This window comes from Dendrobates tinctorius, unplaced genomic scaffold (genome assembly GCF_039654945.1).
Source record: "Dendrobates tinctorius isolate UK_male_01 unplaced genomic scaffold, ASM3965494v1 ptg000300l, whole genome shotgun sequence".
In the NCBI taxonomy this organism is placed as follows: Eukaryota; Metazoa; Chordata; class Amphibia; order Anura; family Dendrobatidae; genus Dendrobates; species Dendrobates tinctorius.
In genome coordinates, this window is record NW_027361967.1 from 666,809 (window position 1) to 684,262 (window position 17,454).

Genomic DNA, 17,454 nt, shown 5'->3' on the forward strand with positions numbered 1-17,454 from the left:
GCAAGCAAAAGCTGGGCACTAAACTGGCATACTTGCAATGCTGGATGGTTCAGAGTGAAAACACCTATAGGCTGACAATAGTAATTGCAGGTGTTGATTAACTCATTGTGCAAAATAATTTCTAAAATGTGGTCACTTTGGGAGGTTTTCTGCTGTTTTGGTACTCTGCAAATTTCATCTGCAAGGTATTCCTGCAAAATCTGCATTGCAAAACCCAAATAGGGCTCTTCCTTTCAAAGCCCTGCTGTGTGGCCAAACAGTAGTTTCTGAAGAAATGTGGTGCATCACCGCATTTGTGAGAAATCTAACATTTCTAATATCCAAACAAAATAAATGGAGGTTTAAAAATTAATGCAGACGAAAAGTACGCATATAAAAAATGTTATTTATTGACTTTTTTGGGGTGGTGTGACAAGTTTTTAATCACAAGGGATGGTAACATTTCTGCTGACTAGCATGGAAGGAGTTAAGTTCCAATTGCATATCGAAGTCAGGATGGCCGAGCGGTCTAAGGCGCTGCGTTCAGGTCGCAGTCGTCCCTGGACTTCTGACATCAACATTTATTTTCAAGAAACTTTATCTTCATTTATTGATTAGATGAGGTCAAACAAAACTTAGTAATGTGGTTTTGAAAAATTTCCTGAGAGTCTTTGGAGTGAATCTGAATTTGTCCTCTCAAAAAAGAACTCTAGGAACATCAAACAGGTTTTTTTGTGCATATGTCTGTTGTTCTTTTGGCACTAGAAAAATCCTTTGGACAGTCAATGAGGAGGGACTATTTCACCTCTTTGTGTTCTCTGTCCCTATTAGGGTAGGGAATCAACCTTCTACAGTGCTGTCATGAAATATATCTAGAAACGGATTTGCTGGTAAGTCTACTTTCATAGTTTTCACCTCATACATCAATAGACCATAACGATACTTAATTAACAAAAACTTAACAAGTAGGTAATCATAGTTTAAAAAATGTGAAATGCCCATGTCCTTCTGACATGTTTCAGCACATTTTGGGACAAATGGTCTCACTTTTAACAATCAATAAAATATTTTCTCTAAATTTTTGTCTCTTTTTTGCTCCAATTGTTTGCATCTCATAAAAAATAAAACTTGATGTAACATTATGCATGCAAATTGTGTTTTATGTGCGACCATGACCTATTCTAGAAGCACAGGGTCAGAATTATACTGGTGCATGGAGACAAACTGAAAATGTAAAAATTCAATGGCAAAATTGCTGTCTTTTTCTACTCATTCACAAATAGTTAATGAATGTTATTAAATATGTACAGCAAAATGGAAGGCGTTTCAAATAGAAATCATGCTTCAAAAAACAGTCAAATGAAAATTTATAATATATCCCTCCAGGTGTGACACTTGACATTTGTAGAGTGTCAAACCCCCCAGAAAATGTATAGATATGGCCGAAATAGCTCAGTTGGGAGAGCGTTAGACTGAAGATCTAAAGATCCCGTGTTTCGGCAAAATGCTTTTTCTTCACCGTTTACATTTTAAGGAGATATTAAACAAAGCACATGGACTGATCATGATCAAAAGGCCTAAAAATCTTAACTATCTACAGAAAACAAAATGTTAAAAATTTGAGAAACGGTAACTTTTTCCTTTTGAACACATGAATGTTTTTTAGTAATTTTTCCTCTATTTTGTTTTATTTCAGATTGACTTAGCTGTAAGAGGATTAAAAGGTAACCTGATAGCTGAAACAGACAGCACTTATCAGACACTAGCTGAATGATTATAGTCAGCTTGTTTGACTTTGAAACACTGAGGCATTACTGAGACAAATGTCCTTAAAAAATATGCTGTGGACAAAGTCAAAAAGGCAAAAAACACAAGCTCCACACAGGTCCGTCATTTTTAATTTGAAATATAGGAGGTTTCTACTTTAATGGTGAGACAAAGCATCTACATATTTGATATTGCTCCAGTGAGTAGAGCCCACTTAAAAATGTATGGGTTGCTTGTCTCTGCAAGCAAAAGCTGGGCACTAAACTGGCATACTTGCAATGCTGGATGGTTCAGAGTGAAAACACCTATAGGCTGACAATAGTAATTGCAGGTGTTGATTAACTCATTGTGCAAAATTATTTCTAAAATGTGGTCACTTTGGGAGGTTTTCTGCTGTTTTGGTACTCTGCAAATTTCATCTGCAAGGTATTCCTGCAAAATCTGCATTGCAAAACCCAAATAGGGCTCTTCCTTTCAAAGCCCTGCTGTGTGGCCAAACAGTAGTTTCTGAAGAAATGTGGTGCATCACCGCATTTGTGAGAAATCTAACATTTCTAATATCCAAACAAAATAAATGGAGGTTTAAAAATTAATGCAGACGAAAAGTACGCATATAAAAAATGTTATTTATTGACTTTTTTGGGGTGGTGTGACAAGTTTTTAATCACAAGGAATGGTAACATTTCTGCTGACTAGCATGGAAGGAGTTAAGTTCCAATTGCATATCGAAGTCAGGATGGCCGAGCGGTCTAAGGCGCTGCGTGTCTCCGCTGGAGGAGTGGGTTCAAATCCCACTTCTGACATCAACATTTAATTTCAAGGAACTTTATCTTCATTTATTGATTAGATGAGGTCAAACAAAACTTAGTAATGTGGTTTTGAAAAATTTCCTGAGAGTCTTTGGAGTGAATCTGAATTTGTCCTCTCAAAAAAGAACTCTAGGAACATCAAACAGATTTTTTGTGCATATGTCTGTTGTTCTTTTGGCACTAGAAAAATCCTTTGGACAGTCAATGAGGAGGGACTATTTTACCTCTTTGTGTTCTCTGTCCCTATTAGGTTAGGGAATCAACCTTCTACAGTGCTGTCATGAAATATATCTAGAAACGGATTTGCTGGTAAGTCTACTTTCATAGTTTTCACCTCATACATCAATAGACCATAACGATACTTAATAAACAAAAACTTAACAAGTAGGTAATCATAGTTTAAAAAATGTGAAATGCCCATGTCCTTCTGACATGTTTCAGCACATTTTGGGACAAATGGTCTCACTTTTAACAATCAATAAAATATTTTCTCTAAATTTTTGTCTCTTTTTTGCTCCAATTGTTTGCATCTCATAAAAAATAAAACTTGATGTAACATTATGCATGCAAATTGTGTTTTATGGCGACCATGACCTATTCTAGAAGCACAGGGTCAGAATTATACTGGTGCATGGAGACAAACTGAAAATGTAAAAATTCAATGGCAAAATTGCTGTCTTTTTCTACTCATTCACAAATAGTTAATGAATGTTATTAAATATGTACAGCAAAATGGAAGGCGTTTCAAATAGAAATCATGCTTCAAAAAACAGTCAAATGAAAAATTATAATATATCCCTCCAGGTGTGACACTTGACATTTGCAGAGTGTCAAACCCCCCAGAAAATGTATAGATATGGCCGAAATAGCTCAGTTGGGAGAGCGTTAGACTGAAGATCTAAAGGTCCCGTGTTTCGGCAAAATGCTTTTTCTTCACCGTTTACATTTTAAGGAGATATTAAACAAAGCACATGGACTGATCATGATCAAAAGGCCTAAAAATCTTAACTATCTACAGAAAACAAAATGTTAAAAATTTGAGAAACGGTAACTTTTTCCTTTTGAACACATGAATGTTTTTTAGTAATTTTTCCTCTATTTTGTTTTATTTCAGATTGACTTAGCTGTAAGAGGATTAAAAGGTAACCTGATAGCTGAAACAGACAGCACTTATCAGACACTAGCTGAATGATTATAGTCAGCTTGTTTGACTTTGAAACACTGAGGCATTACTGAGACAAATGTCCTTAAAAAATATGCTGTGGACAAAGTCAAAAAGGCAAAAAACACAAGCTCCACACAGGTCCGTCATCTTTAATTTGAAATATAGGAGGTTTCTACTTTAATGGTGAGACAAAGCATCTACATATTTGACATTGCTCCAGTGAGTAGAGCCCACTTAAAAATGTATGGGTTGCTTGCCTCTGCAAGCAAAAGCTGGGCACTAAACTGGCATACTTGCAATGCTGGATGGTTCAGAGTGAAAACACCTATAGGCTGACAATAGTAATTGCAGGTGTTGATTAACTCATTGTGCAAAATAATTTCTAAAATGTGGTCACTTTGGGAGGTTTTCTGCTGTTTTGGTACTCTGCAAATTTCATCTGCAAGGTATTCCTGCAAAATCTGCATTGCAAAACCCAAATAGGGCTCTTCCTTTCAAAGCCCTGCTGTGTGGCCAAACAGTAGTTTCTGAAGAAATGTGGTGCATCACCGCATTTGTGAGAAATCTAACATTTCTAATATCCAAACAAAATAAATGGAGGTTTAAAAATTAATGCAGACGAAAAGTACGCATATAAAAAATGTTATTTATTGACTTTTTTGGGGTGGTGTGACAAGTTTTTAATCACAAGGAATGGTAACATTTCTGCTGACTAGCATGGAAGGAGTTAAGTTCCAATTGCATATCGAAGTCAGGATGGCCGAGCGGTCTAAGGCGCTGCGTTCAGGTCGCAGTCTTCCCTGGAGGCGTGGGTGCAAATCCCACTTCTGACATCAACATTTAATTTCAAGAAACTTTATCTTCATTTATTGATTAGATGAGGTCAAACAAAGCTTAGTAATGTGGTTTTGAAAAATTTCCAGAGAGTCTTTGGAGTGAATCTGAATTTGTCCTCTCAAAAAAGAACTCTAGGAACATCAAACAGGTTTTTTTGTGCATATGTCTGTTGTTCTTTTGGCACTAGAAAAATCCTTTGGACAGTCAATGAGGAGGGACTATTTCACCTCTTTGTGTTCTCTGTCCCTATTAGGGTAGGGAATCAACCTTCTAAAGTGCTGTCATGAAATATATCTAGAAACGGATTTGCTGGTAAGTCTACTTTCATAGTTTTCACCTCATACATCAATAGACCATAACGATACTTAATTAACAAAAACTTAACAAGTAGGTAATCATAGTTTAAAAAATGTGAAATGCCCATGTCCTTCTGACATGTTTCAGCACATTTTGGGACAAATGGTCTCACTTTTAACAATCAATAAAATATTTTCTCTAAATTTTTGTCTCTTTTTTGCTCCAATTGTTTGCATCTCATAAAAAATAAAACTTGATGTAACATTATGCATGCAAATTGTGTTTTATGTGCGACCATGACCTATTCTAGAAGCACAGGGTCAGAATTATACTGGTGCATGGAGACAAACTGAAAATGTAAAAATTCAATGGCAAAATTGCTGTCTTTTTCTACTCATTCACAAATAGTTAATGAATGTTATTAAATATGTACAGCAAAATGGAAGGCGTTTCAAATAGAAATCATGCTTCAAAAAACAGTCAAATGAAAAATTATAATATATCCCTCCAGGTGTGACACTTGACATTTGCAGAGTGTCAAACCCCCCAGAAAATGTATAGATATGGCCGAAATAGCTCAGTTGGGAGAGCGTTAGACTGAAGATCTAAAGGTCCCTGGTCCAATCCCAGGTTTCGGCAAAATGCTTTTTCTTCACCGTTTACATTTTAAGGAGATATTAAACAAAGCACATGGACTGATCATGATCAAAAGGCCTAAAAATCTTAACTATCTACAGAAAACAAAATGTTAAAAATTTGAGAAACGGTAACTTTTTCCTTTTGAACACATGAATGTTTTTTAGTAATTTTTCCTCTATTTTGTTTTATTTCAGATTGACTTAGCTGTAAGAGGATTAAAAGGTAACCTGATAGCTGAAACAGACAGCACTTATCAGACACTAGCTGAATGATTATAGTCAGCTTGTTTGACTTTGAAACACTGAGGCATTACTGAGACAAATGTCCTTAAAAAATATGCTGTGGACAAAGTCAAAAAGGTAAAAAACACAAGCTCCACACAGGTCCGTCATCTTTAATTTGAAATATAGGAGGTTTCTACTTTAATGGTGAGACAAAGCATCTACATATTTGACATTGCTCCAGTGAGTAGAGCCCACTTAAAAATGTATGGGTTGCTTGTCTCTGCAAGCAAAAGCTGGGCACTAAACTTGGCATACTTGCAATGCTGGATGGTTCAGAGTGAAAACACCTATAGGCTGACAATAGTAATTGCAGGTGTTGATTAACTCATTGTGCAAAATAATTTCTAAAATGTGGTCACTTTGGGAGGTTTTCTGCTGTTTTGGTACTCTGCAAATTTCATCTGCAAGGTATTCCTGCAAAATCTGCATTGCAAAACCCAAATAGGGCTCTTCCTTTCAAAGCCCTGCTGTGTGGCCAAACAGTAGTTTCTGAAGAAATGTGGTGCATCACCGCATTTGTGAGAAATCTAACATTTCTAATATCCAAACAAAATAAATGGAGGTTTAAAAATTAATGCAGACGAAAAGTACGCATATAAAAAATGTTATTTATTGACTTTTTTGGGGTGGTGTGACAAGTTTTTAATCACAAGGGATGGTAACATTTCTGCTGACTAGCATGGAAGGAGTTAAGTTCCAATTGCATATCGAAGTCAGGATGGCCGAGCGGTCTAAGGCGCTGCGTTCAGGTCGCAGTCTTCCCTGGAGGCTTGGGTTCAAATCCCACTTCTGACATCAACATTTAATTTCAAGAAACTTTATCTTCATTTATTGATTAGATGAGGTCAAACAAAACTTAGTAATGTGGTTTTGAAAAATTTCCTGAGAGTCTTTGGAGTGAATCTGAATTTGTCCTCTCAAAAAAGAACTCTAGGAACATCAAACAGGTTTTTTTGTGCATATGTCTGTTGTTCTTTTGGCACTAGAAAAATCCTTTGGACAGTCAATGAGGAGGGACTATTTCACCTCTTTGTGTTCTCTGTCCCTATTAGGGTAGGGAATCAACCTTCTAAAGTGCTGTCATGAAATATATCTAGAAACGGATTTGCTGGTAAGTCTACTTTCATAGTTTTCACCTCATACATCAATAGACCATAACGATACTTAATTAACAAAAACTTAACAAGTAGGTAATCATAGTTTAAAAAATGTGAAATGCCCATGTCCTTCTGACATGTTTCAGCACATTTTGGGACAAATGGTCTCACTTTTAACAATCAATAAAATATTTTCTCTAAATTTTTGTCTCTTTTTTGCTCCAATTGTTTGCATCTCATAAAAAATAAAACTTGATGTAACATTATGCATGCAAATTGTGTTTTATGTGCGACCATGACCTATTCTAGAAGCACAGGGTCAGAATTATACTGGTGCATGGAGACAAACTGAAAATGTAAAAATTCAATGGCAAAATTGCTGTCTTTTTCTACTCATTCACAAATAGTTAATGAATGTTATTAAATATGTACAGCAAAATGGAAGGCGTTTCAAATAGAAATCATGCTTCAAAAAACAGTCAAATGAAAAATTATAATATATCCCTCCAGGTGTGACACTTGACATTTGCAGAGTGTCAAACCCCCCAGAAAATGTATAAATATGGCCGAAATAGCTCAGTTGGGAGAGCGTTAGACTGAAGATCTAAAGGTCCCTGGTCCAATCCCGGGTTTCGGCAAAATGCTTTTTCTTCACCGTTTACATTTTAAGGAGATATTAAACAAAGCACATGGACTGATCATGATCAAAAGGCCTAAAAATCTTAACTATCTACAGAAAACAAAATGTTAAAAATTTGAGAAACGGTAACTTTTTCCTTTTGAACACATGAATGTTTTTTAGTAATTTTTCCTCTATTTTGTTTTATTTCAGATTGACTTAGCTGTAAGAGGATTAAAAGGTAACCTGATAGCTGAAACAGACAGCACTTATCAGACACTAGCTGAATGATTATAGTCAGCTTGTTTGACTTTGAAACACTGAGGCATTACTGAGACAAATGTCCTTAAAAAATATGCTGTGGACAAAGTCAAAAAGGCAAAAAACACAAGCTCCACACAGGTCCGTCATCTTTAATTTGAAATATAGGAGGTTTCTACTTTAATGGTGAGACAAAGCATCTACATATTTGACATTGCTCCAGTGAGTAGAGCCCACTTAAAAATGTATGGGTTGCTAGTCTCTGCAAGCAAAAGCTGGGCACTAAACTGGCATACTTGCAATGCTGGATGGTTCAGAGTGAAAACACCTATAGGCTGACAATAGTAATTGCAGGTGTTGATTAACTCATTGTGCAAAATAATTTCTAAAATGTGGTCACTTTGGGAGGTTTTCTGCTGTTTTGGTACTCTGCAAATTTCATCTGCAAGGTATTCCTGCAAAATCTGCATTGCAAAACCCAAATAGGGCTCTTCCTTTCAAAGCCCTGCTGTGTGGCCAAACAGTAGCTTCTGAAGAAATGTGGTGCATCACCGCATTTGTGAGAAATCTAACATTTCTAATATCCAAACAAAATAAATGGAGGTTTAAAAATTAATGCAGACGAAAAGTACGCATATAAAAAATGTTATTTATTGACTTTTTTGGGGTGATGTGACAAGTTTTTAATCACAAGGGATGGTAACATTTCTGCTGACTAGCATGGAAGGAGTTAAGTTCCAATTGCATATCGAAGTCAGGATGGCCGAGCGGTCTAAGGCGCTGCGTTCAGGTTGCAGTCTTCCCTGGAGGCGTGGGTTTAAATCCCACTTCTGACATCAACATTTAATTTCAAAAAACTTTATCTTCATTTATTGATTAGATGAGGTCAAACAAAACTTAGTAATGTGGTTTTGAAAAATTTCCTGAGAGTCTTTGGAGTGAATCTGAATTTGTCCTCTCAAAAAAGAACTCTAGGAACATCAAACAGGTTTTTTTGTGCATATGTCTGTTGTTCTTTTGGCACTAGAAAAATCCTTTGGACAGTCAATGAGGAGGGACTATTTCACCTCTTTGTGTTCTCTGTCCCTATTAGGGTAGGGAATCAACCTTCTACAGTGCTGTCATGAAATATATCTAGAAACGGATTTGCTGGTAAGTCTACTTTCATAGTTTTCACCTCATACATCAATAGACCATAACGATACTTAATTAACAAAAACTTAACAAGTAGGTAATCATAGTTTAAAAAATGTGAAATGCCCATGTCCTTCTGACATGTTTCAGCACATTTTGGGACAAATGGTCTCACTTTTCACAATCAATAAAATATTTTCTCTAAATTTTTGTCTCTTTTTTGCTCCAATTGTTTGCATCTCATAAAAAATAAAACTTGATGTAACATTATGCATGCAAATTGTGTTTTATGTGCGACCATGACCTATTCTAGAAGCACAGGGTCAGAATTATACTGGTGCATGGAGACAAACTGAAAATGTAAAAATTCAATGGCAAAATTGCTGTCTTTTTCTACTCATTCACAAATAGTTAATGAATGTTATTAAATATGTACAGCAAAATGGAAGGCATTTCAAATAGAAATCATGCTTCAAAAAACAGTCAAATGAAAAATTATAATATATCCCTCCAGGTGTGACACTTGACATTTGCAGAGTGTCAAACCCCCCAGAAAATGTATAGATATGGCCGAAATAGCTCAGTTGGGAGAGCGTTAGACTGAAGATCTAAAGGTCCCTGGTCCAATCCCAGGTTTCGGCAAAATGCTTTTTCTTCACCGTTTACATTTTAAGGAGATATTAAACAAAGCACATGGACTGATCATGATCAAAAGGCCTAAAAATCTTAACTATCTACAGAAAACAAAATGTTAAAAATTTGAGAAACGGTAACTTTTTCCTTTTGAACACATGAATGTTTTTTAGTAATTTTTCCTCTATTTTGTTTTATTTCAGATTGACTTAGCTGTAAGAGGATTAAAAGGTAACCTGATAGCTGAAACAGACAGCACTTATCAGACACTAGCTGAATGATTATAGTCAGCTTGTTTGACTTTGAAACACTGAGGCATTACTGAGACAAATGTCCTTAAAAAATATGCTGTGGACAAAGTCAAAAAGGTAAAAAACACAAGCTCCACACAGGTCCGTCATCTTTAATTTGAAATATAGGAGGTTTCTACTTTAATGGTGAGACAAAGCATCTACATATTTGACATTGCTCCAGTGAGTAGAGCCCACTTAAAAATGTATGGGTTGCTTGTCTCTGCAAGCAAAAGCTGGGCACTAAACTTGGCACACTTGCAATGCTGGATGGTTCAGAGTGAAAACACCTATAGGCTGACAATAGTAATTGCAGGTGTTGATTAACTCATTGTGCAAAATAATTTCTAAAATGTGGTCACTTTGGGAGGTTTTCTGCTGTTTTGGTACTCTGCAAATTTCATCTGCAAGGTATTCCTGCAAAATCTGCATTGCAAAACCCAAATAGGGCTCTTCCTTTCAAAGCCCTGCTGTGTGGCCAAACAGTAGTTTCTGAAGAAATGTGGTGCATCACCGCATTTGTGAGAAATCTAACATTTCTAAAATCCAAACAAAATAAATGGAGGTTTAAAAATTAATGCAGACGAAAAGTACGCATATAAAAAATGTTATTTATTGACTTTTTTGGGGTGGTGTGACAAGTTTTTAATCACAAGGGATGGTAACATTTCTGCTGACTAGCATGGAAGGAGTTAAGTTCCAATTGCATATCGAAGTCAGGATGGCCGAGCGGTCTAAGGCGCTGCGTTCAGGTCGCAGTCTTCCCTGGAGGCGTGGGTGCAAATCCCACTTCTGACATCAACATTTAATTTCAAGAAACTTTATCTTCATTTATTGATTAGATGAGGTCAAACAAAACTTAGTAATGTGGTTTTGAAAAATTTCCTGAGAGTCTTTGGAGTGAATCTGAATTTGTCCTCTCAAAAAAGAACTCTAGGAACATCAAACAGGTTTTTTTGTGCATATGTCTGTTGTTCTTTTGGCACTAGAAAAATCCTTTGGACAGTCAATGAGGAGGGACTATTTCACCTCTTTGTGTTCTCTGTCCCTATTAGGGTAGGGAATCAACCTTCTAAAGTGCTGTCATGAAATATATCTAGAAACGGATTTGCTGGTAAGTCTACTTTCATAGTTTTCACCTCATACATCAATAGACCATAACGATACTTAATTAACAAAAACTTAACAAGTAGGTTATCATAGTTTAACAAATGTGAAATGCCCATGTCCTTCTGACATGTTTCAGCACATTTTGGGACAAATGGTCTCACTTTTCACAATCAATAAAATATTTTCTCTAAATTTTTGTCTCTTTTTTGCTCCAATTGTTTGCATCTCATAAAAAATAAAACTTGATGTAACATTATGCATGCAAATTGTGTTTTATGTGCGACCATGACCTATTCTAGAAGCACAGGGTCAGAATTATACTGGTGCATGGAGACAAACTGAAAATGTAAAAATTCAATGGCAAAATTGCTGTCTTTTTCTACTCATTCACAAATAGTTAATGAATGTTATTAAATATGTACAGCAAAATGGAAGGCGTTTCAAATAGAAATCATGCTTCAAAAAACAGTCAAATGAAAAATTATAATATATCCCTCCAGGTGTGACACTTGACATTTGCAGAGTGTCAAACCCCCCAGAAAATGTATAGATATGGCCGAAATAGCTCAGTTGGGAGAGCGTTAGACTGAAGATCTAAAGGTCCCTGGTCCAATCCCAGGTTTCGGCAAAATGCTTTTTCTTCACCGTTTACATTTTAAGGAGATATTAAACAAAGCACATGGACTGATCATGATCAAAAGGCCTAAAAATCTTAACTATCTACAGAAAACAAAATGTTAAAAATTTGAGAAACGGTAACTTTTTCCTTTTGAACACATGAATGTTTTTTAGTAATTTTTCCTCTATTTTGTTTTATTTCAGATTGACTTAGCTGTAAGAGGATTAAAAGGTAACCTGATAGCTGAAACAGACAGCACTTATCAGACACTAGCTGAATGATTATAGTCAGCTTGTTTGACTTTGAAACACTGAGGCATTACTGAGACAAATGTCCTTAAAAAATATGCTGTGGACAAAGTCAAAAAGGTAAAAAACACAAGCTCCACACAGGTCCGTCATCTTTAATTTGAAATATAGGAGGTTTCTACTTTAATGGTGAGACAAAGCATCTACATATTTGACATTGCTCCAGTGAGTAGAGCCCACTTAAAAATGTATGGGTTGCTTGTCTCTGCAAGCAAAAGCTGGGCACTAAACTTGGCATACTTGCAATGCTGGATGGTTCAGAGTGAAAACACCTATAGGCTGACAATAGTAATTGCAGGTGTTGATTAACTCATTGTGCAAAATAATTTCTAAAATGTGGTCACTTTGGGAGGTTTTCTGCTGTTTTGGTACTCTGCAAATTTCATCTGCAAGGTATTCCTGCAAAATCTGCATTGCAAAACCCAAATAGGGCTCTTCCTTTCAAAGCCCTGCTGTGTGGCCAAACAGTAGTTTCTGAAGAAATGTGGTGCATCACCGCATTTGTGAGAAATCTAACATTTCTAATATCCAAACAAAATAAATGGAGGTTTAAAAATTAATGCAGACGAAAAGTACGCATATAAAAAATGTTATTTATTGACTTTTTTGGGGTGGTGTGACAAGTTTTTAATCACAAGGGATGGTAACATTTCTGCTGACTAGCATGGAAGGAGTTAAGTTCCAATTGCATATCGAAGTCAGGATGGCCGAGCGGTCTAAGGCGCTGCGTTCAGTCTTCCCTGGAGGCGTGGGTTCAAATCCCACTTCTGACATCAACATTTAATTTCAAAAAACTTTATCTTCATTTATTGATTAGATGAGGTCAAACAAAACTTAGTAATGTGGTTTTGAAAAATTTCCTGAGAGTCTTTGGAGTGAATCTGAATTTGTCCTCTCAAAAAAGAACTCTAGGAACATCAAACAGGTTTTTTTGTGCATATGTCTGTTGTTCTTTTGGCACTAGAAAAATCCTTTGGACAGTCAATGAGGAGGGACTATTTCACCTCTTTGTGTTCTCTGTCCCTATTAGGGTAGGGAATCAACCTTCTACAGTGCTGTCATGAAATATATCTAGAAACGGATTTGCTGGTAAGTCTACTTTCATAGTTTTCACCTCATACATCCATAGACCATAACGATACTTAATTAACAAAAACTTAACAAGTAGGTAATCATAGTTTAAAAAATGTGAAATGCCCATGTCCTTCTGACATGTTTCAGCACATTTTGGGACAAATGGTCTCACTTTTCACAATCAATAAAATATTTTCTCTAAATTTTTGTCTCTTTTTTGCTCCAATTGTTTGCATCTCATAAAAAATAAAACTTGATGTAACATTAAGCATGCAAATTGTGTTTTATGTGCGACCATGACCTATTCTAGAAGCACAGGGTCAGAATTATACTGGTGCATGGAGACAAACTGAAAATGTAAAAATTCAATGGCAAAATTGCTGTCTTTTTCTACTCATTCACAAATAGTTAATGAATGTTATTAAATATGTACAGCAAAATGGAAGGCTTCAAATAGAAATCATGCTTCAAAAAACAGTCAAATGAAAAATTATAATATATCCCTCCAGGTGTGACACTTGACATTTGCAGAGTGTCAAACCCCCCCGAAAATGTATAGATATGGCCGAAATAGCTCAGTTGGGAGAGCGTTAGACTGAAGATCTAAAGGTCCCTGGTCCAATCCCGGCTTTCGGCAAAATGCTTTTTCTTCACCGTTTACATTTTAAGGAGATATTAAACAAAGCACATGGACTGATCATGATCAAAAGGCCTAAAAATTTTAACTATCTACAGAAAACAAAATGTTAAAAATTTGAGAAACAGTAACTTTTTCCTTTTGAACACATGAATGTTTTTTAGTAATTTTTCCTCTATTTTGTTTTATTTCAGATTGACTTAGCTGTAAGAGGATTAAAAGGTAACCTGATAGCTGAAACAGACAGCACTTATCAGACACTAGCTGAATGATTATAGTCAGCTTGTTTGACTTTGAAACACTGAGGCATTACTGAGACAAATGTCCTTAAAAAATATGCTGTGGACAAAGTCAAAAAGGCAAAAAACACAAGCTCCACACAGGTCCGTCATCTTTAATTTGAAATATAGGAGGTTTCTACTTTAATGGTGAGACAAAGCATCTACATATTTGACATTGCTCCAGTGAGTAGAGCCCACTTAAAAATGTATGGGTTGCTTGTCTCTGCAAGCAAAAGCTGGGCACTAAACTGGCATACTTGCAATGCTGGATGGTTCAGAGTGAAAACACCTATAGGCTGACAATAGTAATTGCAGGTGTTGATTAACTCATTGTGCAAAATAATTTCTAAAATGTGGTCACTTTGGGAGGTTTTCTGCTGTTTTGGTACTCTGCAAATTTCATCTGCAAGGTATTCCTGCAAAATCTGCATTGCAAAACCCAAATAGGGCTCTTCCTTTCAAAGCCCTGCTGTGTGGCCAAACAGTAGTTTCTGAAGAAATGTGGTGCATCACCGCATTTGTGAGAAATCTAACATTTCTAATATCCAAACAAAATAAATGGAGGTTTAAAAATTTATGCAGACGAAAAGTACGCATATAAAAAATGTTATTTATTGACTTTTTTGGGGTGGTGTGACAAGTTTTTAATCACAAGGAATGGTAACATTTCTGCTGACTAGCATGGAAGGAGTTAAGTTCCAATTGCATATCGAAGTCAGGATGGCCAAGTGTTCTAAGGCGCTGCGTTCAGGTGGCAGTCTCTGTTAAAAATTTGAGAAACGGTAACTTTTTCCTTTTGAACACATGAATGTTTTTTAGTAATTTTTCCTCTATTTTGTCGCAGTCGCAGGTCGCAGTCTCCCCTGGAGGCGTGGGTTCAAATCCCACTTCTGACATCAACATTTAATTTCAAGAAACTTTATCTTCATTTATTGATTAGATGAGGTCAAACAAAACTTAGTAATGTGGTTTTAAAAAATTTCCTGAGAGTCTTTGGAGTGAATCTGAATTTGTCCTCTCAAAAAAGAACTCTAGGAACATCAAACAGATTTTTTGTGCATATGTCTGTTGTTCTTTTGGCACTAGAAAAATCCTTTGGACAGTCAATGAGGAGGGACTATTTCACCTCTTTGTGTTCTCTGTCCCTATTAGGGTAGGGAATCAACCTTCTACAGTGCTGTCATGAAATATATCTAGAAACGGATTTGCTGGTAAGTCTACTTTCATAGTTTTCACCTCATACATCAATAGACCATAACGATACTTAATTAACAAAAACTTAACAAGTAGGTAATCATAGTTTAAAAAATGTGAAATGCCCATGTCCTTCTGACATGTTTCAGCACATTTTGGGACAAATGGTCTCACTTTTAACAATCAATAAAATATTTTCTCTAAATTTTTGTCTCTTTTTTGCTCCAATTGTTTGCAGCTCATAAAAAATAAAACTTGATGTAACATTATGCATGCAAATTGTGTTTTATGTGCGACCATGACCTATTCTAGAAGCACAGGGTCAGAATTATACTGGTGCATGGAGACAAACTGAAAATGTAAAAATTCAATGGCAAAATTGCTGTCTTTTTCTACTCATTCACAAATAGTTAATGAATGTTATTAAATATGTACAGCAAAATGGAAGGCGTTTCAAATAGAAATCATGCTTCAAAAAACAGTCAAATGAAAAATTATAATATATCCCTCCAGGTGTGACACTTGACATTTGCAGAGTGTCAAACCCCCCAGAAAATGTATAGATATGGCCGAAATAGCTCAGTTGGGAGAGCGTTAGACTGAAGATCTAAAGGTCCCTGGTCCAATCCCGGGTTTCGGCAAAATTCTTTTTCTTCACCGTTTACATTTTAAGGAGATATTAAACAAAGCACATGGACTGATCATGATCAAAAGGCCTAAAAATCTTAACTATCTACAGAAAACAAAATGTTAAAAATTTGAGAAACGGTAACTTTTTCCTTTTGAACACATGAATGTTTTTTAGTAATTTTTCCTCTATTTTGTTTTATTTCAGATTGACTTAGCTGTAAGAGGATTAAAAGGTAACCTGATAGCTGAAACAGACAGCACTTATCAGACACTAGCTGAATGATTATAGTCAGCTTGTTTGACTTTGAAACACTGAGGCATTACTGAGACAAATGTCCTTAAAAAATATGCTGTGGACAAAGTCAAAAAGGCAAAAAACACAAGCTCCACACAGGTCCGTCATCTTTAATTTGAAATATAGGAGGTTTCTACTTTAATGGTGAGACAAAGCATCTACATATTTGACATTGCTCCAGTGAGTAGAGCCCACTTAAAAATGTATGGGTTGCTTGTCTCTGCAAGCAAAAGCTGGGCACTAAACTGGCATACTTGCAATGCTGGATGGTTCAGAGTGAAAACACCTATAGGCTGACAATAGTAATTGCAGGTGTTGATTAACTCATTGTGCAAAATAATTTCTAAAATGTGGTCACTTTGGGAGGTTTTCTGCTGTTTTGGTACTCTGCAAATTTCATCTGCAAGGTATTCCTGCAAAATCTGCATTGCAAAACCCAAATAGGGCTCTTCCTTTCAAAGCCCTGCTGTGTGGCCAAACAGTAGTTTCTGAAGAAATGTGGTGCATCACCGCATTTGTGAGAAATCTAACATTTCTAATATCCAAACAAAATAAATGGAGGTTTAAAAATTAATGCAGACGAAAAGTACGCATATAAAAAATGTTATTTATTGACTTTTTTGGGGTGGTGTGACAAGTTTTTAATCACAAGGGATGGTAACATTTCTGCTGACTAGCATGGAAGGAGTTAAGTTCCAATTGCATATCGAAGTCAGGATGGCCGAGCGGTCTAAGGTGCTGCGTTCAGGTCGCAGTCTACCCTGGAGGCGTGGGTTCAAATCCCCCTTCTGACATCAACATTTAATTTCAAGAAACTTTATCTTCATTTATTGATTAGATGAGGTCAAACAAAACTTAGTAATGTGGTTTTGAAAAATTTCCTGAGAGTCTTTGGAGTGAATCTGAATTTGTCCTCTCAAAAAAGAACTCTAGGAACTTCAAACAGATTTTTTGTGCATATGTCTGTTGTTCTTTTGGCACTAGAAAAATCCTTTGGACAGTCAATGAGGAGGGACTATTTCACCTCTTTGTGTTCTCTGTCCCTATTAGGGTAGGGAATCAACCTTCTACAGTGCTGTCATGAAATATATCTAGAAACAGATTTGCTGGTAAGTCTACTTTCATAGTTTTCACCTCATACATCAATAGACCATAACGATACTTAATAAACAAAAACTTAACAAGTAGGTAATCATAGTTTAAAAAATGTGAAATGCCCATGTCCTTCTGACATGTTTCAGCACATTTTGGGACAAATGGTCTCACTTTTAACAATCAATAAAATATTTTCTCTAAATTTTTGTCTCTTTTTTGCTCCAATTGTTTGCATCTCATAAAAAATAAAACTTGATGTAACATTATGCATGCAAATTGTGTTTTATGTGCGACCATGACCTATTCTAGAAGCACAGGGTCAGAATTATACTGGTGCATGGAGACAAACTGAAAATGTAAAAATTCAATGGCAAAATTGCTGTCTTTTTCTACTCATTCA

General features: G+C 35.9%; 5 non-coding genes across 5 annotated transcripts; all 5 read left to right on the top strand.

Moving 5' to 3' along the window:
- The first annotated feature begins 5,420 nt into the window (after positions 1-5,420).
- Positions 5,421-5,493, top strand: TRNAF-GAA (transfer RNA phenylalanine (anticodon GAA)). The gene has a single exon. It is a non-coding gene; the product is annotated as a tRNA-Phe (tRNA).
- A 1,946-nt stretch (positions 5,494-7,439) lies between these two features.
- Positions 7,440-7,512, top strand: TRNAF-GAA (transfer RNA phenylalanine (anticodon GAA)). Its single transcript has one exon. It is a non-coding gene; the product is annotated as a tRNA-Phe (tRNA).
- Positions 7,513-9,457: 1,945 nt separating this feature from the next.
- On the top strand, positions 9,458-9,530 carry TRNAF-GAA (transfer RNA phenylalanine (anticodon GAA)). Its single transcript has one exon. It is a non-coding gene; the product is annotated as a tRNA-Phe (tRNA).
- Positions 9,531-11,476: 1,946 nt separating this feature from the next.
- On the top strand, positions 11,477-11,549 carry TRNAF-GAA (transfer RNA phenylalanine (anticodon GAA)). Its single transcript has one exon. It is a non-coding gene; the product is annotated as a tRNA-Phe (tRNA).
- Positions 11,550-15,602: 4,053 nt separating this feature from the next.
- Positions 15,603-15,675, top strand: TRNAF-GAA (transfer RNA phenylalanine (anticodon GAA)). The gene has a single exon. It is a non-coding gene; the product is annotated as a tRNA-Phe (tRNA).
- Positions 15,676-17,454: the final 1,779 nt, after the last annotated feature.